The sequence below is a fragment of the Cervus canadensis genome, chromosome X (assembly GCF_019320065.1).
Source record: "Cervus canadensis isolate Bull #8, Minnesota chromosome X, ASM1932006v1, whole genome shotgun sequence".
Taxonomy (NCBI): Eukaryota; Metazoa; Chordata; class Mammalia; order Artiodactyla; family Cervidae; genus Cervus; species Cervus canadensis.
This window is the reverse complement of record NC_057419.1, coordinates 136697082-136721778: the sequence shown is the minus strand read 5'-3', so window position 1 is coordinate 136721778 and position 24697 is coordinate 136697082. Positions and strand designations below refer to the sequence as shown.

At 37.9% G+C, this 24697-nt stretch overlaps 1 protein-coding gene across 3 annotated transcripts in view; it reads right to left on the bottom strand.

Annotated features, from left to right (window-relative positions):
- ACSL4 (acyl-CoA synthetase long chain family member 4) overlaps positions 1-24697 on the bottom strand; it is a 68617-nt gene that overhangs the window by 32785 nt on the left and 11135 nt on the right. For all 3 annotated transcript variants that reach the window (XM_043457890.1, XM_043457891.1, XM_043457893.1), the window contains exon 2: positions 8689-8741. The gene's annotated coding sequence lies outside the window, so the exon portion shown is untranslated. The remainder of the gene's footprint in view (positions 1-8688; positions 8742-24697) is intronic.

The following is a 24697-nucleotide window of genomic DNA, read 5'->3' as shown; positions in this document are numbered from 1 at the left end:
TACTAGAATGTCATTATAAGAGACACATGTGTATAATGATTTGGTAACTCAAGATTAAACACCCTGCTATTATATTAGGAGAAAGCCTGATGATAGGGTGGGTGGTAAACACCCTAAACAGAAGGAGATCTGGCTTCTCAACTCAATGTCTGCTCTTAAGTGTGACTCTGGACAAAATATATGACCTCTCACGTACCAGCCACTCTGTACCAGCGGCATCATGTGTAATCGGGAATACTGCTTGTGTTATCTACTTCATGGCACTGTAGGGAAAGTCCTCTGTCTGATCCAGCTTCATTTCCATGGGTGTGTGGTATTGGTCCCTGGAATACACTTTCAACCCTCTTGCCCCCTCCCACTTCAGTGTACTCACTCAGCTAAACCACAACCTGGTTAAATTCAGTTTACCACCTCATCTGCACCCATCCCCATGCAGCTGAATTTGGCTGGAGAAACACTCAACAGTGCCAAACATCCCCCTTTAGATCCATGGCTGCTCCCTCAAATGGACCTTTGAAGCTGCAGAGAACCACACTGCCCTGCCCTAGGCCATCCACAGGCTTGCTCTCCTGGGGTTCACGCTTTGTTTTCTCTCTTCAGACCACCGAGGCTCCTTCACTGTCCTCAACCTCAGCTGCTGACCTGGCTTACCATTTGACTGAGAAAACTGAAACCGTCTGATGAGAACGTCCACAGACTCCCACCAGTGTCTCTGCAACTACTCACACCTGTGGCCACATTTCTCCTGTCTCCTGTGACTAGAGATGGGCTGGTGATGCGCCCAGCCAAGGCTGACCCGTTCACTAGTGCATGAAGCCCCTGTCTAGACCAGAAAGACCTTGCAGTGCTGCTCTACTGACCTCCTTCTCCTGCCTCATTAATTTCTCCTGCTCTGCTGAACTGGTCCCACCCACATCCTAACAGGCTATGATTTCTTTCATCTTAAAAACCATTCCCTCTCTTGTACCTTATTCTCTGCCTGTGGCTCCATTTCTTCTCCTTCTCTGTGTGTGTGCTAAGTCACTTCAGTCACATCTGACTGTTTGGACTATAGTCCGCCAGGCTCCTCTGTCCATGGGATTCTCCAGGCAAGAACACTGGAGTGGGTTGCTGGGCCCTTCTCCAGGGGATCTTCCCAACCCAGGGATCGAACCTGTGTCTCTTAAGTCTCCTGCATTGGCAGGTGGGTTCTTTACCACTAGCGCCACCTAGGAAACCCTCTCCTTCTCTGTAAGACTCCTTTCAAGAGTTGTCCCTATGCTCTGTCACCAGGTTATCTCCCATTTTCTTTTGACCCCATTAAGCTCAGGTTTCCGCCTACCGCTCCACAAAATTGCTTTGTTCAAGGTCACCAATGACTTCCATGTTGTCAGATCCCAAGGTCAATTAAAGCTCAGCCCTCACCCTGCCCTTGACAACTACCAGCCTTCAGCCCAGTTGACCCCTCTTTTCCTGCTGGAAACATCTTCACTTGGCTTCCAGTGGAAGCCATTCTTCAGGTTTTCTTCCGACTTCCCTGACCATTCCTTCTCCATCTTCATTACTGCTTCTTCCTCATCTCCTGGACCTCTCAATGCTATAGCGTTCAGTCCTTGAACCTCTTCTTTATCTAAGCTCACTCCCAAGGTGATCTCATTTAGGCTCATAGCTTTAAACAGCATATATATGGTGATGATCCCAAAGTTTCTCTGCTAAGCCTGAAGGTCTCCCTTAAGCACTAGGTTTGTATATCTAACTGCTTCCTCGACAGATCCATTTAGATATCAGTTACATACTCATTTAATACATATGTATTGATAGGAAATTGAGCTGCTGATCATCCTTCCACAAATAGCCCACTCAGTCTTGCTGTCTCTGTAGCTCCAGTTGCTTTAGCGAAACGCCTTCAATCAGGTTCACTTTCATTCCCCTCTCTTTCTCACAATTCCACACCCAATTCATCAGCAAATCCTACCGGCTCTACTTGTAAAACAGATATCAAATTCGACTACTTCTCACCACCTCCACACATACCAACCTGGCTCAAGCCACTATCTCCTCTCACCTGGAGAAATGCAATAGCCAATGTGAGCTCCCTGCTTCCACCTTTATAACAAATTCTAAACTCAGCAGCCAGAGTGCTCTAGTTCAACTGTAAGCTAGATCATGCCATTCCTCTGCTAAAACCTTTCAAAGAATCCCCATGTGACTCATCCAGAAAAAAACATAGTCCTTACTCCGATCTATGAGAAGGGACCTGTCCCCCACCTCAAGTTTCTGCCTTCATCTGCGACACTGTCCCTGTTTCCTTCTGCTACCATGCCACTTGTTCCTTGATGGTTCTGGGACACAACAAGCATGACCCTACCTCAGGGCTCTTGTACATGCTATTCTCTCTGCCTGAACATTCTTCCAAGATGCCTGCCCAGCTTATTTTCTCATCTCCTTTTTGCCTTTATTCAAATATCACCCCTTCAGTAAGGCCTTCTCCATGCTCAGTTGCTAAGTCGTGTCTGACTCTGTGACCCTATGGACTATATAGCCTGCCAGGCTCCAGTCATGGGATTTCCCAGGCAAGAATACTGGAATGGGTTGCCATACCCTCTACCAGGGGATCTTCCTGACTCAGGGATTGAACTCAGGTCTCTTGCGTCTCCTATACTGCAGGTGGATTCTTTACCACAGAGCCACCTGGGAAGCCCAAGGTCGTCTCCAGTCACTCCAAAATAACAGCCCATTTTGATTTCTCTCCTTAGTACCTATCACTACTACAGCATGTGCTTTATCTTTCATGTTTATTTTCAAGGCCTCCATTAGAACAGAAAGGTTCCGTGAGGCAGAGTTTATTGTGTGCTGCTGAATCCTCCTACACTTGTACCTCTGTGTATGAAGTGTTCAATAAACTTGTTGACTGAAATAAGAATGGACATGGGATTGCTCTGAAACTATAAAGTAAAAATGGATGTTAAGGGCAATAGCCAGAAGACAACCAATCTTAGTCATCTTTTAAAAAAAATCACTTGTCCATGCCAACACTCCAGGAAATGGTATACTCTTAAAATCCCTGGTAATTAACTTGAACATGTGTTTAGTTGCTTGATGGAAAACATGAAACTGGACAAACTGCCTTTTCCACAAAGGAAAAAGACAAGCTGTTACAAAAGTAAGAGGATTATAGAATTTGTACCATGTGCCTTTCCACGGATGCCTTTCATAAAGGAATGTTGTCCTGCCATGTATGAGAGGGATACTGCTGTCCCACCAGGAGGACATGCCCACCAGGAGGACATGATGCAGCTGCAAAGGGCAGGGCATCAGCTTCAGTCAGGGGATAGCGAATCATTCCTGTTGATGTTCAGCATTCCATTTGGGAATCGGATTGCATGCTCACTCAGTTGTGTCCAACTCTTCTGTGACCCCATGGACTATAGCCTGCTAGGCTTCTCTGTCCATGGGATTCGCCAGGCAAGAATACTGGAGTGGGTTGCCATGCCCTCCTCCAGGGGATCTTCCTGACACAGGGATTGAACTTGCGTCTCTTGCATCTCCTGCATTGGCAGGGGGATTCTTTACCAATGAGCCACCTGGGAAGCCCGAGAATCAGACTAATAACCACTTATTGAGCCTGTACTATGGGCTAGGACTGTGCTCAGTCCTTTAGATAGACTATTTCCTTTAATCCTTCAGAAACACTCTGAACTAATTACCCTAGGGATATAACTTATAACTGATGATATAACAGTCTCAGACAGATCATTTGACCAAGATAACACAGCTAAGTAGGGATTCTGATCCAGGTCTACTGGATTTTAAAAGTCCATGCTTTTAGCTGTACTGTCTGTGACCTGGGTCATACAGGTATAATTTAAATAGGTGAGAGTGACAAACTTTGTGTATGAAAAAATCCTGATGACAACTCTGAGCACTGATCTGTCCTACAGTCTAAAGCATTTTTACAGCGGAGCGGGGCGGGGGGCGGGGGGGGGGCGCCCTTTAGCTGCCCAGTAAGTCCTAGAAGTTTAAATGAAAATCAGATGTAATTTTACGTTGCTTCTTGTTTTGAGGCCAAGTTTAACGTTAAGTATTTCATTCCAGTTACTTCAAACGCTCTGAGATAGGTTAAACACAAAAAGCATTAGTAATACATGAAGCTCCAGCACACAAAGTAAACAAACACGACATACTGATTAAAGGCTGAATTTAAAAGAAATTATCATCTTTCCTAGTAGCATGTGACACAACACCCATTTAAGAAAGAGAAAAAATCATAAACTAAAGTCAATGCCAAGATATTTTTTTTCGAAAGTTTTAGAAAATGGTCTAAACCAAGCAAGGATCCATGCATCTACCAAGCTGAGACACGTGGTAGAGACAAATATACTTCATCTGTCCTTGATATATTTCTTTATGAAAATGTAAGAGATATCAATGTGATAATCAATGATTAACTGTCAGTGCTACTTAAAGAAATCACATTCTCAAATCACACATCAGTTAAGAGTAATTTAAATACCAAAGAAAGAGATAATTTGCCTTCTGAAAAGGATAAGCCTATATCCACTAAACATTAAATCAGAAAACAATTATAAAAATTCCAAGAGATTAAAACAGATATGCATACCTGTTGCACTTTAAAGATCATACTTCGACATAGATATTGCGTCAACAAGACTTTTGTAAAGGGGTGGAGTGCTTTTTTAAAAATTCCTATTTTCTTTCACACACTATTAAAAAGTTTCAAGTGATTTTAAAACATATAGGAGAAAGGTTATACACACATTAAAGAAAACAGTTGCTTTGGTTAATGAAATCAAACTTCATAGGCACTACATTACAACATAATTAACCTTATATTTCAACATTAAAACTTTTTAAATGTTAATATTTTAAGAAAATAAAAGGCAGTAAGAGTAGCTAGCATGATCTTTTGCTATCAGACAGTCTGTAGGACTGAATAATCATGTGAAATATATATCTGTCTGCTCTATGTAAGTCTCATGTGACTCAAAGTTGGTAAGTCAATCTAATCAATATGAAATAGTTTATACAGTCAAACTTCTGAAGTATACAGTAATTATAATAAATACATTTGAAAGCTGAAAAAAAAGCAAAAGAAAAGCAAACACCTAGGATGACTAGACAGACGCTCTATACCACACACCGTACTCCTGCCTAGCTAGTTTGACCAGAAGAGTCTCACAGCTACGACTGATCTTTGGTAACATCTCTAACAAAATTAACCAAACCTGTTTGCTTCATCACCTGGACGTATATTAACTCCTGAAGTCGCCATCCTGCTAGTCTCTTCCCAGCTTTCCCCAGCAAAGAAAGCACCTCAGCTGCCATGTTGAAGATGCCCTTTCTTACTCGAGCATGTGTTCCCTCCCATAATGCATTAAGAACATGCCCAGCACGCATCAGATAATGCTTTTTCTAGGTCACAGGATAGTATAATTGGGATCCTATCTACATATGTTGAAATAAGGAGATGTAGTGTGTTGAAATGTTGGAGCCTCATACAATGTTGTGCCTACACACTTCACACACACTGTGTACAAGTGCATTTATCTTCCTCATTTTAAGTGATTGAAACACACTTGATTTTTATTTTTAAAAACACACTTGATTTTTAAAGCTTTCCAAAGTAGAGAGTGGGTTGGATATAATTTAATCCAAAGCTTACATATAAGGAATTTTGAGGATATATCATGCTAGAAGTGGCACCTGCCAACAAAGCATGATGTTATAATCCAACTTTATCAGACATCATGAAAAATGGGAGAGAAACTAAGGTCTAGGAGTTATGTGTTCAGAGAGAAATATAAAGGGTTCAGTGCTATAGAAGGGAAGCAGACAACGACAATGACAACCCCAATCCCTACAGCTGCTGCTAAAGGTCCCTCTAGACAAAACCCTGCTGCTACATTAAATGGCCCATCATGCATGGTGTAGACTTTTTGTCTGTAAAGTCTTCCATGTACTGGGTATTTTTTCTTTATGATCTTAACATAAGTTAATTAAAAACAATCCGATTACATATCTGAACTTTCAAATTACCTCACAGTTATAAATGTGTTATCTGAATGAGAAATATACAGACTATTATCTGCTATTTGTTACACATCTGTCTCCTATCATCTTATCTACTAATTATAATAAATTAATACAGCTGTGAGCTGCCAACACTGAGCACAGGTTAAAAAAAAAAATCTGTTAACCTGCAGTGCTATTTCCCACAGCCTTTGTGTTACAGGGAGAATTTTGCAACTTACATCTTTTTTGGCCACATGCCCTATCCTCTGGCCTTTGCTAGAGGAGGGACCAGTTTAATAGATTGGTTCTCTATGAATGTTGTTTTCCAGTACTCACACTATTAAAAAGTTAGGCAGCAAGGTAGTCTTAAACCATTTCTTACAAAATGGCTAAATAAGTCACTATGATTCAGCTACCAGGCCACCATAATGTGAAACTGTACTGTGGTAGATAACAAACAAAATAAAACAACAAAACCTCGCTCTGTTCTTCAGTAGCAAATATATCTTATAACTGAGATTAATAAAAGAATTTCAGTGACTGATAAATCTGTTGAAGACTGAAATCTTATGGCCATTCAGTCAACTCAAATATTAGTGCTAGTACAGAAAAGGGCATGGATATTCCAAAGAAAATGAAAAAATTCAATATGTATTTTTATTATTAACATTATTAATGCAATACATAGTTTAATTATTCACACTGAATTATGGGTATACCTGACATTTGAGAAATTAAAGAATTCTTAACTAAAGAAGGATGCCTACATGAAGTCAAATACAAGAAGCCATGGAAAACTACTCTTAGAGGTAATGTCTCCATGTTAGGGATGAGGAATATTTTCCATTCTCTTCTCTCTTCACGTTCATTTGTTCACCTGACCCATGCAAGCTTCACGAACGTGAGTGATATAAGGGAATTAGGTATTTCTATTTTGAAGTGTACTTTGGGAGAGCCAAGGCACTACGCCAATTGAAGAACTCTCCAAAGTGTCTGTTGACTCCTGAACTGGCCAGATCCTCTTGCTCAAGTTTCTGGAAACTCCTGCTCTTCACCTTGGTAGTTCTTTCTCTTACACATCTAAATGGACTGTAGGCCAATTACAATAAATTTTTATGTGTGTGTGACATGTGGGGTGGGGGTGGAGAGGGAAAAAGAAACAGGAAATAGATTCTCTGTATATAAATAACTATAGGAGCCTGAATCCTACAGCCCATACAATTGCACTATGGTCTATTTCCCAAAAGAAACACTAAACTTATTACCTTATCTCCTTTGTCAATCATGGGATAGCATGCTACCTGTGTAGCTGAATTCGGAGACAACTAATTTTGGTCTGTTGATGAAAATCTTTGTTCATGTTCAAGATTTTCTTATGCAGCCTAATCAGTCAACTGTAGCAATCTTCGCTATACAAGCACATTAAGTCTTTTGAATTTCTTTATACTTGGAATTCAAAAATAGTTACATAAAAACTACTTCTACACATAAAAGCTACTATTTCTTCTGTTTCAGTTTCATAATCTATTATAATGAGAGCGATTCTCAGAAGACCAGAAATACAAGAGAGACAGGCTTTGGTCCTGGCTCAGCAGCTTGACGAACTGCACTACTTGGGACAAATTAAATTATCTCTTGTCTATTTCCTCATCTACATGAGAAAGTTGGATTCAGATTTTAAGATATCACAGACAAGTAAAAGTTTTATAAACAAAGAATGATGGTGAGGGCAATGACACAACAGCCAATTTTTTTTTTTTTTTTGGGCCAAGCATGGACATAAAAAACAAAAACCTATCATTTACTATCATCATCATTTCATATAATACAGAACAGGTCTAACTCCTCAAAATTAGAAGGTTATAATTTATAATAAGCAGCAATTTTTCAAATGGAAAAAGTTCAGCTTTAAAAATCTCATGGCCTGTGGGGTTTATTTCTCTCACTTCACCACGGACCAGTAAAAAGTCTTCACTAGTCAGGGTACTGTCTAAAAGTAAATGTTTGGGAACTCCTGAACTAGGTAATTTTCAAGGTCCAAGGCTCAAACACTAAAATTATAATTTTAGGTGCTCTGTTATGTTTCTTTCATTCTATATTATACTCTAGAGTAGGTGTTCCATGAAGGACAGCACTGATGCTTAGATTTTTGAAGATCAGAAATATATGTAAATCATTTTGAGAAATAATAACTAAAATTAAGCTTCAATTTATTGGAGAAAGTATACACTACTACAGATTCAACTTCATCAATATTAATGAACCATTCACTGGACACTTACTATTAAGCTCATTTTACAGATGGAAGAAACTGAGGCAAAGGGAAACTAAATAACTTTTCAAAGACACACTGCCTCAGTAGTCAGAACTGGAACTCTAATCGTGACTCCACTTTTTGGTAATACTCAAAGAAAAAAAAAGATCATATTTATATTTTAATTATCACTTCCCCATTCATAAATGAGTGACAGATGGTTTAAATCTTAGAAGCTGTCCAGAATAAAAAGTTTTCCTATTTTACTTTTCCAAATAATGCCTTTTTACCTTTTTAACATAAATATTGGCAGGGCTTTGCCAATATAAAGAGAGGAAAAATGTCTATTAGTTTGGTCACTTAACTTTCTCCAAAAGCTGACAAGATTGCAAATTTAGAATTTTTAAAGGACAAATACTTACAGATTTTCTCTTTTTCTCTTAAGAAGAACACGTATATCTTTCTGGATTTGAATCTGCAATAAGAGACAATATTTATGTGTATGGTGACATAAGAAAAGATCCTTTTTAAAAAGAAACCCATCTGCTTTTTCACATTACCTGTGCACCTTAGTTCATGATAAGCCAGGTACCAAAGGAAAAACAAGAAATGACTAGAAATAGTGCTATTGGGGTCTTACAAAAGTAGCTGAGTCTGGCTTTAAGAAACAGTAGTCAAAACCCTACGGGAAAAGGGCAGATTAAGAAACAGGCAGAGGACTGAACAGACATTTTCCCAAAGAAAATGGTCAATAAGGTACATAAAAAGGTACTCAATATCACTAATCATCAGGGAAATGCAAATCAAAACTATATTGAGTTATCACCTCACATCTGTTAGAATGGCTGTCACCAAAAAGACAAGAGAGAATCAGTGCTGGTGAGGATGTGGAGAAAAAGGGACCTCTTGCGCACTGTTGGTGGGAATGCAAACTGATGCAGGCACTATGGAAAACAGTATGGAGGTTTCTCAAAAATTTAAACTACAACTATCACATGATCCAGCATTCCCACTTCTGCTTATATATGCGAAGGAAATGAAAACAGGATACTGAAGATCTCTTCAATGCCTTTCCATGTTTAGTGAAGCATTATTCACAATAGCCAAGATATGGAAAAAACCTAAGTGTCTGCTAAGGGATGAATGGATAAAGAAGATGTGATAAGCATGCACACACACACAGACAGACAGACACACACACACACACAATGGAGGTATTATTCAGTCATGAAAAAGAAGGAAATCCTGCCATTTTCAACAACATGGATGGACCCTGAGACATTATAGTTAGATTAAGTCAAAGAAAGACAAATATTGTATTATATCACTTATATGGAATCTGAAAAGGTCAAACTCACACAAAGAAACAGACTAGAAGGCTGGTTATCAGAGGCTGAGTGGGGTGGTGGAGAAATTGGGGAGATGTTGTTAAAAGATACAAACTTGAAACTAGAACGTTGATTAAGTTCTGGAGATCTATAATGCACAGCACAGTAATTATGATCAACAATACTGTATTACATACTTCAAAATTTCTAAGAGATTAGATTTCAAATGTTCTTGTCACAAAAAAGAAATGATAGTTAACATGATGTGATGTTAGCCAATACTAAGTTAGTAATCAGTATAATATATAAATATATCAAATCAATCCATTGTACATCTTAAACTTATACAATGTTACATGTTAATTATATCTCAATAGAATATATATACACAATTAAAATTTTTTAAATGACAGGGAGCAGGAGTCATGATGTAAATGGTTTTATTTGTACCTCTTATTGTCCCATAGTCAGGACAGGAGCCAAGTTCAGAGACAAAATCTGACTATAGCAAACTAGTAGGTCAATCTGACTGGTTATCCCCAACCTCAATGCCACATGCACCCAGCTATTTTCTCATTAAAAATGAATTATTTCCTTTAAACAATACATGGCTCTTTCCAAATTCAAATACAGCACTAGTCTAAGTAGAAATGAGAGATAATTTTCATCTTCCTTCAATGAATAAAGAGATAGTCTTGTGACATCCTTCAAGATATATACACTGTGAAGGTTTAGGATCCATTTATAGTTGAGGGTTAGTCTATTTTGGAAAATGCAGGAGAAAACTTCTTACCATCTGAATACTCAGAACAGTAAAATAAAGCTCTCCAGTAACTGATACTGTTTACTTACATTTCAGCACGACTGGGCATCATATTATGCTTCAGTTTTCTTTCCATCCAGTAGTACTTGGTACTACTTCCATATGATTATGAGAATAACATTCAAACAAAATTTTTACTCTAGCACCCCAATGGAAGTTGCAAATCAAACATCCATATAACTAATCAACATACTAACTAGCTGGTATTAACTCAAACAGTTGGTTTTCTCTTTTGCTACCATCAGGAGGGTGAAGGAAACAAAGGTTTATACCTAGATCAATCACTAACTGAGTATGCCTCTCGTTTGGCTTAATAGAACTACTTTTCAACTTCAAGTTAATACCCACAATCTACTTTAGGAAAGGGGGCTCTGGCAATAGTATCAGTAGCTGTGTGAATGCAAGTGGTTAAGATTACTTATAAACAAAAGACACACTATTTAATATTTTCTTCCTTTTCTCCCTGAGGGCTAACACTTGATATTAACACCAAGAGGGGAAATCTCTGCATGTTCCTGTTAAAACAAAGTCCCAAGAGCTCAAAAAGAGAATGCTGAGGAAGAAAAACTCCATATTTCTTATACAAATGCATGTATTTCCTCCCCCACACAGAGCTTAATTCAGATAACTAACAAACAACAAAAAACCAACCTTCCATAAAATCACTTGAACACCTATAGGTGGTGCAGAGTGGGGACAGGATACAAAACTATCCAGCAGTTTGTGAAATTTGAAAAATAATTTCCATAGTGAAATTTTCCAAAGGAGACTTGACACTTGGTCATTGGTCCTACAGAAAGAGAGGCTGGAGAGGATACTCATAAGTATAAGAGAACTCTTTCAGCTGGATGAGAGGCCCATACCAACCTTTGGCTAATTTCCAGTCTGAGAGCCCTCAATCAATTGGGCAGGACAAAGTAACTCTCAGATGTTCTTTAATACAAAAGACAGACATAATTTTTCTCAGTGCCTATAATCATAAAGGGCATTTCTTTCATCACACACATAAAAAAAGCAAGCAAGCAACAGCTGCCCAGTATGATAAAAGGGAATCAAATCATATTTCCTAACCAAGCCTAATTTTCTCTGCACAACAGAAAAACTGGCACTTGCCTCTCTCTCGCCTCCTCCCTACAAAATAGCATCCTCCTCTTAAAGTCATCCTATTAAATTGAAGAAATAATTTGATATAAAAGAACTAAACAGATTATCAACACACAGGTTCTCTTTACAGATGATCAGGAATAGGGATTATCTGGCTAAGATTATAATGCAAATTTGAGTCATATTTTTCACTTTCACGGATATGCAAGCTTTTGCAACATAAGGAAGTTGGAAATCCTTAGCATAGCAAATTTTTTAACAGACTGAAGCATATAACATGGTTTGTTTCCACTTTATAGTCACTTGGTGGCATGAAAAAAAGGAGTTATAATACAGCATCTAGAGCTAATCATCTTTCAATTAGGGAATGAGGCAGCTCTGAGAAAGCCTTACCCACTAAATATCAAGGAGCATAACAGCGTCCTTGCAGCTAACAAGAGGGTGACTAAGGCAAAAAGTAATACAAATAGAAGGCAGTGTTGTTCAACCTCATGTTTTGAGACAGACTTCATAACAAACCATTAATGTGTGTAGTTTTTGCCCTTTCTGTAAATAAGTTAGTCTGCTAATGAATATCTTGGAAACATTTTTCTAAAGTAAAGTCAATATACTAAAAATGTGATAGCATCAGATGGAAATGTTTCAGGCATGATCAATCATTCCTTCCTTAATGACTCAAGGACCAATCTTAGTAAGTTTAAAAGAGAATGTTTCGGGAAAGAGTGGGAAACATTAACAAAGTCCTACGCACATTGTGTCCAAATCTAAAAGTAAATCCTGGAAAGTCCCTTACAAAACAATTCCCTAAGCAACAGTCTTTTATAAATATATGTATACAAAATTTTTTATACCGGCAAGTACTAATGGATGAAAACTGCCATGCTAGCATATATTTTAAAGGCCAGAGATGTTGAAATAAAGAATAACACAGGTGCAAAACAGTATGTATGAGTCTATCATTATATATATTCATACATATTTGAGAAGGCACATATTCGTAGAAAAATTAGCAAGACATGCACCAAATATTACTGCTATTATTGCATGGCACAATTAAAGGGGAATTTTACATGTTTTACTAATTTTATGTTGTGTATTCTTTGACTTAGTATCTTCCAAAGTTTCCAGAAATAAAAGTTGCTTACTTAAAAATTAGTTTTTCAAAATCCTAAAGGAACAAGAAAATAACTCATTTAAAAGGCCTACATGACAGTCATAAGCTAGTCAAATTACCAGAGGTACTGCTCAGAGTCTAAGCTACAGTAGAATCTTTTCTTTTCCCTTTAAAAATATACTTGAGTATGAGTGGTCCAGGAGCTTTAAATGCTCCTAAGATTGTAGATCACTTGATTTGTAAACATTAAAACTATTAAAGAAATGGTATAACCTAAGTAAAACTACCCAGAATCTATCATGAAAAGAGTACGGATATAATTCCAGACTCTAGACTAGTCACAGACTAGTCATAGACTATAATGTTGCTTCATGGAAAAGTTAGTTAACATCAAAAAGTGTTTACAAAATACTCATGATCTCAAAAAGCTGCTTGAAAAACAAACATTGCAAAATATCAAATACAAGTGAAACTATCTTTTTCATTCAATCCTCTAGAAACAAGAGCTTTAACAGTTTGGTGAATACCCTTGGGGACTTTTTTCTAAGCATATTCCAATATACACACACAATTTTTAAAAACTGAATCATACTATCTATACAAGCTTGCAACTTTCTTTTTAAAAAATGGCTCTTACATGCCTTTCCATGTCAGAATACATAGATCTAACATAATACTACTTTGTTATTACTTTTTCAATTTTTAACAGTTATATGGTATTTCATTGTATGGCCATGTCAAAATTAAGTCTTACCAATCTTCCCTACTGATGGGTATTTGGGATTTTCTAATTTCTCATCATTAGAAACATAGCAATAAACACCCTTAACAATATATTTATGCCAGCCCTTCTATAGGATACATTTCTAGCAGAATTGTTAAGTCAAACTGCTAGGTTAACTGCACCTTATTATACCATTTATGAATTTATCTTAATCACTTAAGTAAACATAAATATAAGGTCATATAGGGCAAGGATTGTGTCTTATTATCTCTGCATCTATTTTGGTTTGAAAGAGCATTAAAAATCTGTTGGACTGGATAAAGGAAACTAACAGCTGTCCGAGAATATAGCTGGTTTAACTCATTTTACATTTAATATCAGCTTTCACTTCATTAGTAACTATTTTTAAGATAGGTTTTTTTTTTTTACATTATCAACTTCAGCAGATATTTTGGAAAAGTACTTATAACAAAAAACTACCATTATATTTTAGAACAATGATACAATGATAATCAATTTTAGCCAAAGAGAAAATCCTTTGTTTTACTCATTAGTCAGAAATTATTCTTTTCAGTGCTAGAACAATATATAAATTGCATATCCATGACAACAATGAATATTCTTTACATAGTTAAATCTGCAGTATTCTGGGGTAAATTCTTTGTTTCATTTTCTCAGTTTTGAAGCAATGTTTATTTATACTCTACCCATTGTCTACCAATTGTCTACCCATTGTCAAGCTCAAAGACAGAGTCTGGTTTGAACATTAAGAGAAATACTTCAACTCTAGTTAAGAATTCTGTTATCACCCATTCTCTTACATAATTTTTCCCCTTATAGTTGTTAGTATGGTAAATTATATGAATTATATACACACACAGTTTCATCACTAGCATGGCTTTATATATATACATGCACACATACAATCTGCATATCACACACATATGTAAATTGTGTGTATGTATAAAAATGACAAGTATCTACCTACAATATAAGTACCAGATCTCACCTGGGACAGGAAGATAAACTATATGCATATAAATTCCATTCCTTACCTACAAAGTTATAGACTTCCAGAGCTGAAATACGCTTTAAAATGAGAGTAATTAGTCTCTAGGAAGAAATTCTCTTTCCTCCCCTTCCAAATGATCACAGGAGCTAAGAGAGGATCTATTTTCTAGAACATAAGGAAAGCATCTTATATGCTTCCCTATACAGCTAACGTAAGAATTTCTTTCTAATCACTGTTGATTAGTTTTACTCTTAAGATGAAATGTGAGAACATTAGAAAGCAAAAAAGTACACTATTTTCTAACCTTTTGGTTACCTAGGATGAAATTAACATTATCAAGACAGAAAGGCACATTCTCTTTAAATGCTCTCAATAGAACAACTGCATTTAAATAAGAAATTTTTAAAGCCACAAATATCAAGAATCCTATTTGTAAGATCCACCTAAGATACAGCTTGACTATTAGAAGGCAATCACTGGGGAATAACTGTTTTAATAGACGAAAATTGCTGACACATTGGTAACTGTTGACTCAGGAGCAATGATCTTCCAGTACTGATTTAAAAGAGTGTTTTGAACAAATTGATTGCATAATATCAAACATTGGACTTACCACATCTCTTCCTTTCAAGTTTACTCAAGCAGTGTGTTGATACATGGGTAATTCTGAATTTACAAGGCCTTTATTAAAATACTGAAGAATTGAACAATGCTTGAAAGAAGTATTTGTTACTTTAAGAGATCTTGACCAGAAAGTACTGCTGTGTAACAATCAAAACTTTCCAAAAGCTTGGGCAATTTTTGCCAGAGGTTACATTTTGTTTTTAAAGACATGACTCAATAAATAAACACAGAGAGAGCACTAAGATAATGAACAATAAGTACTCATGAAGCAATCATTTTAGGAGAAAAATATTAGCATTTTCTTCTACATTAAAGATGAGATTGATAAACTACTTGAGAAAAGAAAATGTATTTTTAGAAATACAGACTCTTAGAGCTAAAATATGGCCTGTTTTGATGACTCTCAAAGTATCTGGGGCCACCAGTTTCTGGCAGTACTACTGTTCATAATATTGCAAGTGCCACTTTCATTTCTGCCAGGAATAAGTTTTATTTGCTGAAAAAAAAATGCACTTGAGTTCTGTTGAAAGTAGTGCCAACTAAGAATAAAGAAATTGTTCAGTGTTGCCAAATGTATACAGAAAGGCACTTTATATCCCATTAACAGAAGTGTAAATTCGTACAAGTTTTATAGAAAGTAATTCAGAAGCTTTAAGTCATACTTACCTCATGACTGAGTAATTTCACTCTACTTCTAGGACTAGCCTAAGGAAATAGAAATGCACATGCACAAAGAAACATAGACAATAAGTCACTGCTGTGATATAAATAACAGAAAACTAGAAACAGCAGCAAATATCCAAAAGGAGACTGGTAAAATAATGATATAGCCTCATGATTTAACACTACAGTCATCAAACGCAGTATAGTCAAAGATTTTTAAGGATATGAAAAAACGGTCAAGACATTAATAAGTGAAATTGGATTAACACAAAACTTAACCAAATATATGCAGGCTACCAGCTGAAATATTCATCTCTGGACTGTAGAATTATAGGTGATTTTTAGTTTTGTCCTATTTTTTCCTACATTTTCTAAAACTGTGACAGTGAACATATTACTTTTATCATTCAATACATAAGTAAAAAATATAGCACCAGTGTCAATTAATTCTAGTGTGTGTCTATGTTTATATGTGGGTATTGATAAGTGACAATGAATATGGCCCATAAGGCATTTGGCCCTATGACATGGTTAAGTGATGCTACAAAAGGAGCCAAGAGCTGCCATAACTGCATTGTAGAGAGAAGATCAGTTTTTAAACTAGACTCAAAGTAAAAGAAACTTCTTTTGCTCGTGTAATATGATCTACGAAGTGAAATAAAATGAGTGGGTTTTTTTCTTGCTGTAACTACATTGTAGCCCGCCAGGCTCCTCTGTCCACAGGATTTCCCAGGCAAGAATACTGGAGTTGGGGCAGCCATTCCCTTCTCCAGGGGATCTTCCTGACCCAGGTATTGAACCCAGGTCTCCCCCACTACAGACAGATTCTTTACCATCTGAGCCACCAGGGAAGCCCACTGGCAAGTGAATAGGAAATATCCAAAAGCCAGAAAATCACAAGGGCTTCTGCACAGATGGAAATATCAATAATTTCCTTAATGTCCACAGTTCCACCCACTTATCCAATTAAAACAAACAGGAATTCAAATGTCAGGTGACACTGGCAAAAGATTTAAGAGGTATGAGAAGAGTCATACTGGCATTCCTCTGCCCCACAAAGAAAATATTTTTCAGCTAGCCCAAGTATATTAACACTAATATATTATTAAGTAATATTAATTAATATTAATATCAATCAGCCCCCTAATGGGAACTGAGGCCTGCCTGCCCCCAGGTGAAAGCACCACAGGCAGAAGGCAGCAAATGAGTATCCTTTGCTTGCTTTCCACACGGTGATAGGAAGGACGATACAGGGAGGGGATTTTAGAAGTACATTCTCCATCAGTACCCACTTGTTTACAACCTGAACTCTGGGACCAGTGGCTCAGAATATTAGAGGAGCTCATCTTACCTAAGACTGTCTTGCTTCAGACATTCCAGTCAACTGTGATATCAGGTTACTAATATGTACTAGCTGACTTCAAAAAGCTGTAGGAGGCAGAAAGGGTTGAATCATTTCTTTCCCTCAAAGTTTTCATTTCAAAATGTTTCGGGCAACAGTAAAGTATCATTAAGTAATCTCATTTCCTGTAAAGGCCCACACAGCTCCAACTGTGTCCTGCAATAACCTCGACAGGGCCTAGCGGCACTGAGTTCACAATACTCAGAGTAATAACAGGCACACAGCAGCTACACGGAACATCCCACTGCAGTACACAATAACGCAGTTACTTGAAAATTAATGTTTTTACTCCAAAGTAAAGAGAAGACTATCTGCGGCTGCTGGGTAACTCAACTAACTGAGTTGAGCCAGTGCTTCTGAAGCTAAGTTCACACATTTGACCCTGTGTGAAGAATCTGCCTGCAATGCAAGAGATGAGGGTTCGAACCCTGGGTCAGGAGATCCCCTGGAGAAGGAAATGGCAACTCACTCCAGGATTCTTGCCTGGAAAATTCCATGGACACTGGAACCTGGTGGGCTCCATGGGATCACAAAGAGTCGGACACAACTGAGTGACCAAGCTCACATACATGTGAATTGGTGAAAAAAAAGGCAATCACATTTCTCAGTGTATGTTCCCTGGTTGTCATGTGTTGTCCCAGATTCTTACCAGAATTCTTATCAGAGTTGTCCGCCACCCCCCCAACCTTTTTCCTTTTTTTGGAGAGACAACCCTAGTGATGACCCAGTAATAACCCTAACTCTGGTCCCACAGAGAACAAGGTAAGAATGTATGGCTACATCAGCAGAAGCCAACCTTCACAACTGGAAAGACACTTCCATGTACTAAGTCCTGACTGAATCCACAGTCATATACAAATGGGAAGTAAATGAAATAATCAGCTTTGTGCCATTAAACACACACACACGAGTTTTTATTCCAAGTGTTTCAACAATATCAAATTATGGTAACTTTAAATATTTTATCTACAACCAAATATTTATAATCCCACTTCTAAAATCTACTTAGATTTTAATTGGTAATTTCTAACTGAAGTCAATTCCTCATCTTACAAAGCATACACTTGTATATTAAGTACATAAAGGATAAATCAGATCCATTTTAAGAAAATACCACCACAAATAGGTTTTTAACTTATGACTTTTAAAGACTATAACCCTTTTTAAGAAGTTGTGCTTACCCTTTCACTAAATTAACCTATTGCCAAACCATCTTTGTACTTATGCACTCTGTCATGTCCAACTCTTTGCAACCCCATGGACTGAGCAGACAAAAAATCTAACTTTGTAGGGAATACAAATCTGATACTCATTTCTGAAAAATACAACCAATTATAACTTGCCATCTAAGATTTTCTGGAAAATACAGGTTAGCAACCATAGAGTTGCATATCAAATGAGGTATTTGATTCCCAGTGATAAAAGACTGAAGCAAACAAGAGACACTCCAGGCTAACCCAGATGCTGTAAGCTTAAGGAATTTTTCACCTATTTATAAGCTTCAGTTCTTAGAAGAGGCTGTATCCCAGCTTATTAAGAAAGATTTTATTTAATTTGGCCCATCAGAAAAAAATAAAGACCACAGATGAACAGGATAAGGTGCTATGCTCCAGAAAAGGCTAAAGGGAGGGGGACAGTGAAGCTCTAGTACACACAACACACCGCCCTGATGGGGGGTGATTGTGAACCAGTGTGCTGGAGCCAGTCGGCCTGGGTCCAGTTCCTGGCGGTGCCGCTTACTAGAGTTGAATGACCTCGGGCAAGTTATGTACCCTCTGCGCCTCATTTGCCACAACCCTGAAATGGAGGGAATACTACTACTACCTCCCGGGACTGCTGTAAAACTGAAATGAGCTGATCTCACAGCTCCAGCCATCACGAACTTCTTTTAGGTTCTCAAAAGCACCAAGCTTAATCTCTCACCTCTGCATCTAGCACATGCTTTTCTCTTTGCCAAGAACATTCTCTTCTCCCTTTTCTTGGCTTCCTTTAGGTCTTAGTTTAAATGACACTTCTAAAAAGCCTTCCTTGACCTCCCCACTTTATGTCAGGTGCCTCTGCTGTTTGTCCTCCCAGTGCTCAGAGCACAACACCTAAACGTGTTCAAGTTTCTGTTCCACAGCTGGGCTATAAGCTCTTTAAAGACAGAAGTCATATCTGTCCCCATCACTGCTATAATCCCGAGAACCCAGCACAGTACAGGTACACAGCAGGTGCTTACAAAACAGTTCTGGACTGAAATAACAAGTCATGCTAAAGAGGAAGGAGACCAAAGAATGAATTCCCACTTCAATCTTTCACTCTAGGCAGAAATGTATGCCTCTTCATATCTGAGATGTATAGCAATACTTCCTCTCATCTATTGAGAAGTTTAAAATTAAACACGAGACATGCCACATTCTGGCAGAATACAAGTTTTATGGCCATTCTGGGTAGGAATAATGATTTCACAAGCAGAGCAAGTAACAGTCTGTTCAGTATGTTTACATCTATGATTTCATGTCTCATATTCCAAAGCCTTTACTGACATAAGGATATCGCAGCAAAATTATATGGCTAGGGTACCGCTCCAATTCTCATCAGCTGGGCTAAATGAAATCCACTAGTGCAACTGGCACAGATGGAGAGAAGCAAAGGAAGGTGAGACCATGAACGTGGAAAAACAGGAAAGGAAAAAAAAAGTGAAAGTAGTATTAAGAGCGGAGAAGGCAATGGCAACCCACTCCAGTACTCCTGCCTGGAGAATCCCAGGGACGGGGAGAGCCTGGTGGGCTGCGGGGTCTACCGGGTCGCACAGAGTCGGACAGGTCTGAAGCGACTTAGTAGCAGCAGCAGCAGCAGCATTTAGAGCAACATCAGCTGCTAGTCTACAAGGAACCACTGGGTGGCGCCAGTGCCCCTGGCTATCCAATACAGACATGGAACCAGGAGGCAGAGCCATCAATTAGCCTGCATCTTCCAGAGCTTAGTTTAAATGCTCAGAAGCTTATTTTCAGCATACTGATAAACAGATGCAATTCACCAGATTTCAAGTTCTCTGCATATATCATTAACACAGGCATAGGTCTTAAGGATGTTGTGTTTATCAGAGACACCTGGAAGGTGATTTGTCAACACTTTTACCTGGTGAAATTTTTCAGAGTCAGCTTATCATTCTAAATGCAGAGAATCTCAGAGTGAGATGCCAGGGATTCTGAGTGGAGTGAGAAGGAAGGAAGGGAATCAGAATGACTTAGAAAGCTATTCAAAAAACTATTAGGTGGTATTATCCCACATTTTAAAATATACTTTCATGAATTGATTTTGGCAGTTTTTCTTTAGTCCCTCTTAAACCACTTTTAGTGGAAATAAAGAATATACTTTGTCTTAGTAAATGAATATGATCTTTATCGGAAATTTTTCAAAATACAAATAAAGATTTTTTTAAAAAACTAAAAAAAACTATTAAGTTGAGCCATGTAAAATTGCTGATAGTCAAAAAACTGTTACATACCTCCCAAAATAGCAATTTCAAAGAGTTCAACCAAATACACATCTATTTAGAATCACTAGTTTAGTGAGACACTGTTACTGATAAGAGTGTCCTATCTCTCAGGCTTGTTGGGGGAAAAAAGGTTGAGAATACATGCATAGTTTCTCTTTAATCATGAAGAGTTAATTGAACAAATAAATGGAAACAAAATAACTAAAGATAGGGAACTTTCTGGCAGTCCAGTGGTTAGGACTCTGTGCTTTCACTGCTGAGGATATGTGTTCAATCCCTGGTTGAGGAACTAAGATTCTGCAAGCCACATAACACGACAAAAAAAAAAAAAAACCCTCAGGACAGGGAATAGATTAAACTATATTAAAAAATAGCAGACATGGGAACATGTTCACCAAAAAGTAAACGCTATATTAAGTGTAAAAGCAATTACAAAACAGTATATAAAACACATTTTGTGTTTTGTTGTTGTTGTTGTTCACTCAGTCGTGTCTGACTTTGCGACCCCATGAACTGCAGCATGCCGGGCTTCCATGTTCTTCACCATCTCCTGGAGTTTGCTCAAACTCATGGCCATTGAGTCGGGGAAGCCATCAACCATTTTGTCCTCCTCTTCTTCTCCTGCCCTCAATCTTTTCCAGCATCAGGGTCTTTTCTAAGACCCAGTGTTTTAGGGGCATTCAAAATGTTTGGGGGCATATGGAAGGATATACACTAAAAATTTCAATAGATGTCTCTGGGTAGGGGGTTACCCTTACTTTGTCTTGTCTTTTTATCCGTACATGTTTCTAACAATTTTGGATCCTGGAACAGGAAGAAAAACAAAGACTTTGGTAGGAAAACTAGGGAAATCCAAACAAATTCTATACTGTAGAGTACTGTGCCACTGTCTGTTATGTAAAATGTTAACCTTAGGGGAAGTTGGGGGAAAAGATATCCAGAACATCAGAACTATCTTCATAAATTCATTGTAAATCTAACATTATTCCAACATGAAATACTTATTTTAAAAAATAAGCCATGTATTAAGATCACGCCTTTTAAACCTAGAAGAAAAAATCCATTTGGTTAAAAAGATTCCTACATTTAAAGAATAATATTGTGGAATCAAACTTCTTTTATAGATAGAAGCTTTGAAGAAGCTATGCCTTCTAGCATGATAACCAAAAGCTGTAAAGACTTAATGACATATGCATTGCCTTTCATAATGTGAAAGTGAAGTTACCCTATTGGGCAAAGACTCACTGAAGCCGGAAATAAATGGCTGAGTCTCTATTTTCTTTGATTTTGTAATCATCATTGCTGAAGACCAACCACCATAAGAACATTTGAGGGAAGGAATTAAAAGTAAGTACAGACAGTAACAACCATTTTCTTTTTTTTTTTAATTTAAAAAATGTATTTACTTTTTGTCTGCACTTGATCATCACTGCTGCACTAGGGCTTTCTCTAGTTACAGCGAGTGGGGGCTACTCTCTAGTTGTGGTGCACAGACTTATTGCCGTGGCTTCTCTTGTTGCAGAGCATGGACTACAGCCTCTAGGCCCATAGGCTTCAGCAGTTGTGCCTCAAAGGCTCAGTAGTTGCTGGGCACCAGCTTAGTTATAGTTACCCCATGGCATGTGGGATCTTCTCAGACCAGAGATCGAACCCATGTCTCCTGCATTGGCAGGCAGATTCTCAATCACTGCACCACCAGGGAAGTCCCAACCCTTTTCTTTTGTAATATTTTTAGTTGTAATATTTCTAGTTGTCAAATTCCAGGCAGCTATAGGTACATGAACATACATTCATTCATGAAAAATCCAGTGAACATTTACTATGCCCTCTCCTTCTGGAGCTTAGTGTTCAATAGATGACAGTTTAAGAGGACATTAGACTAGGCACTTCCCTAGTGGTCCAGTGGTTAAGAATCTGCCTTTCAATGCAGGGGGTGCAGGTTCAATCTCTGATCCAGGAGCTAAGATCTGCATGCTTTGTGGCCAAAAAACCACAACATAAAACAGAAGCAGTATTGTAATAAATCCAATAAAGACTTTTAAAATGATCCACATCAGAAAAATCTTTAAAAAATTTTATAAAAAGAGGCCATGAGACTAACACAGAGAGCAGACATGCACCTGTAACAGGAAAGGAGGGTCACCCATGAGCCAGCCCTCAACCCGATATGCCCAATCAGATGATCATCTTACCTTTTATTAATAAAAAGCTAATAATAATAGCTACCCTCTAGAATTGTCCAGTTATACCTGTTACTGCTTAGGGATCAGCTGGCTTGCTCAAAATGTATTTTTTTTTCATCTTTAAATATTGGAACAAGAAGAATTATGCAAAGCCAAAGGATGAAAGTGAGGTTCTGAAAAGAAAGAAAGGAAAGGAAAATGCAGCAGAAGTACACAAACAGAAAACTAAAAGGTTTTGATCAATTTCACCTGCAGACTGCTACCCAGCTGTTACAAAAGCTGTAAGCTTTCTGGTTATAATACTACTCTGGCAAGTGTAAAATTTGGAATAGGTCAGTTCCATTGCAAAACACACCCAACTGAGGTTTTGTTACCTGGAAGTTTCATTAGTTGAGTATTGAAAATGCATCAATAAGGTATTTCTGCAGATGAGACCCAAAACAAGAATTTCAAAAAACAGATTTAAAAAGAAGCACCAGCGTACTAAGAACTCCCAAGAAGAGCAGAAGTCTTTCCCATCTCAATGGGACACTGCTTAAGGAAGGGCTATTATGTATCCCCATAAAAAGGTCAGCCAAGAAACTTGCTGCAATTTCAACAGTGTTGATATTCCCTACTAGTAGATATCACCCATTTATCTCTAAAGCAATTAATTTTTGCTGTATCTGCAATGTAATCTGCCTTTAAGACATCCCTTTGCAGTTATTTCTGTGAATTGTTAAGCGAAAATGTATCATCTTTAAGTTAAGTTATAATTCAATCCTCCTAGAAACATTTGCAGACAATACGAGGAGCAGTAAAAGCGCTCTGCTTTTTCATGTACTGCATGGGGCAATACACTGCTTACTCTTCTTCAAAAGCAAAACTAAGGTCAACACAGAGGCGGTTCTGAAAACAAACGTTCTCCGTTAAGCACACATCTTGAGGTCTGATGGTTGTGTGACAGTAACAGGCCAGATTTTTAAAGAATAAGAAAAGATATTATCAAAATACTTCCAGCACCTCAATTTCATTGTTTCCAGGGCTGCTATGCCTGAAAATAGAAGAGAAAGGTACTAAGGTTTGGCATCTGGTGCCAAGCCCACCTAGACAACATCCTGATATTTCATCAGCAGTGGGGCAGTGCCAGTAAAAAAAGAAAAAAAAATTTAAGGTCAAGCAATAGCAAGACATGGCCCCAGACCCAGCCAAGTACCAAACTCAAAACAAACTCTAAAAGTTTAGATCATTCCACAGAATAATTTTATGTAACTCAAATATGTAACTGTGAGGCTTTGAGCACTACTGATTTTCTTTCATGCAACAGGTAGAGGTAAGCAGTAGAGGCAACAAATCTAAGAATAGATTTTCCATCCTAAACAGATTCCTAATCACTCCTCTCAAAGCAGAAGAAACACTTCTCATAATCTCATGACAAAATGTTATGACATCTAGAAGAGACCAGACAAATAAAATGACCTTAGTGTCACAACAGCTAGAAACGATGCAAGAGTGAAGAAATCTAATCTAGGTTGAAAAGTAATTCTTTCAACCAGAATTAGCTGCATTAAAATAAGTTGTGTGCATCTCGTAAAAGTCATTAAAGTAGCATATATGTGTTTCATAACAACCCCATATTTGAAGAAGACAAATAGAATTTTGACTCAATTTTGCAGATTTCCACTGAGGACTGTGATATCATCAGATTAAACACTGCAAGGCTTCTCAATATTCTCTTAGTTTAGGGATTCGATAGGCTACAGCTCGGAGAAGGCAATGGCACCCCACTCCAGTACTCTTGCCTGGAAAATCCCATGGATGGAGGAGCCTGGTAGGCTGCAGTCCATGGGGTTGCTAAGAGTCGGACACGACTGAGCGACTTTACTTTCACTTTTCACTTTTATGCATTGGAGAAGGAAATGGCAATCCACTCCAGTGTTCTTGCCTGGAGAATCCCAGGGACGGGGGAGCCTGGTGGGCTGCCATCTATG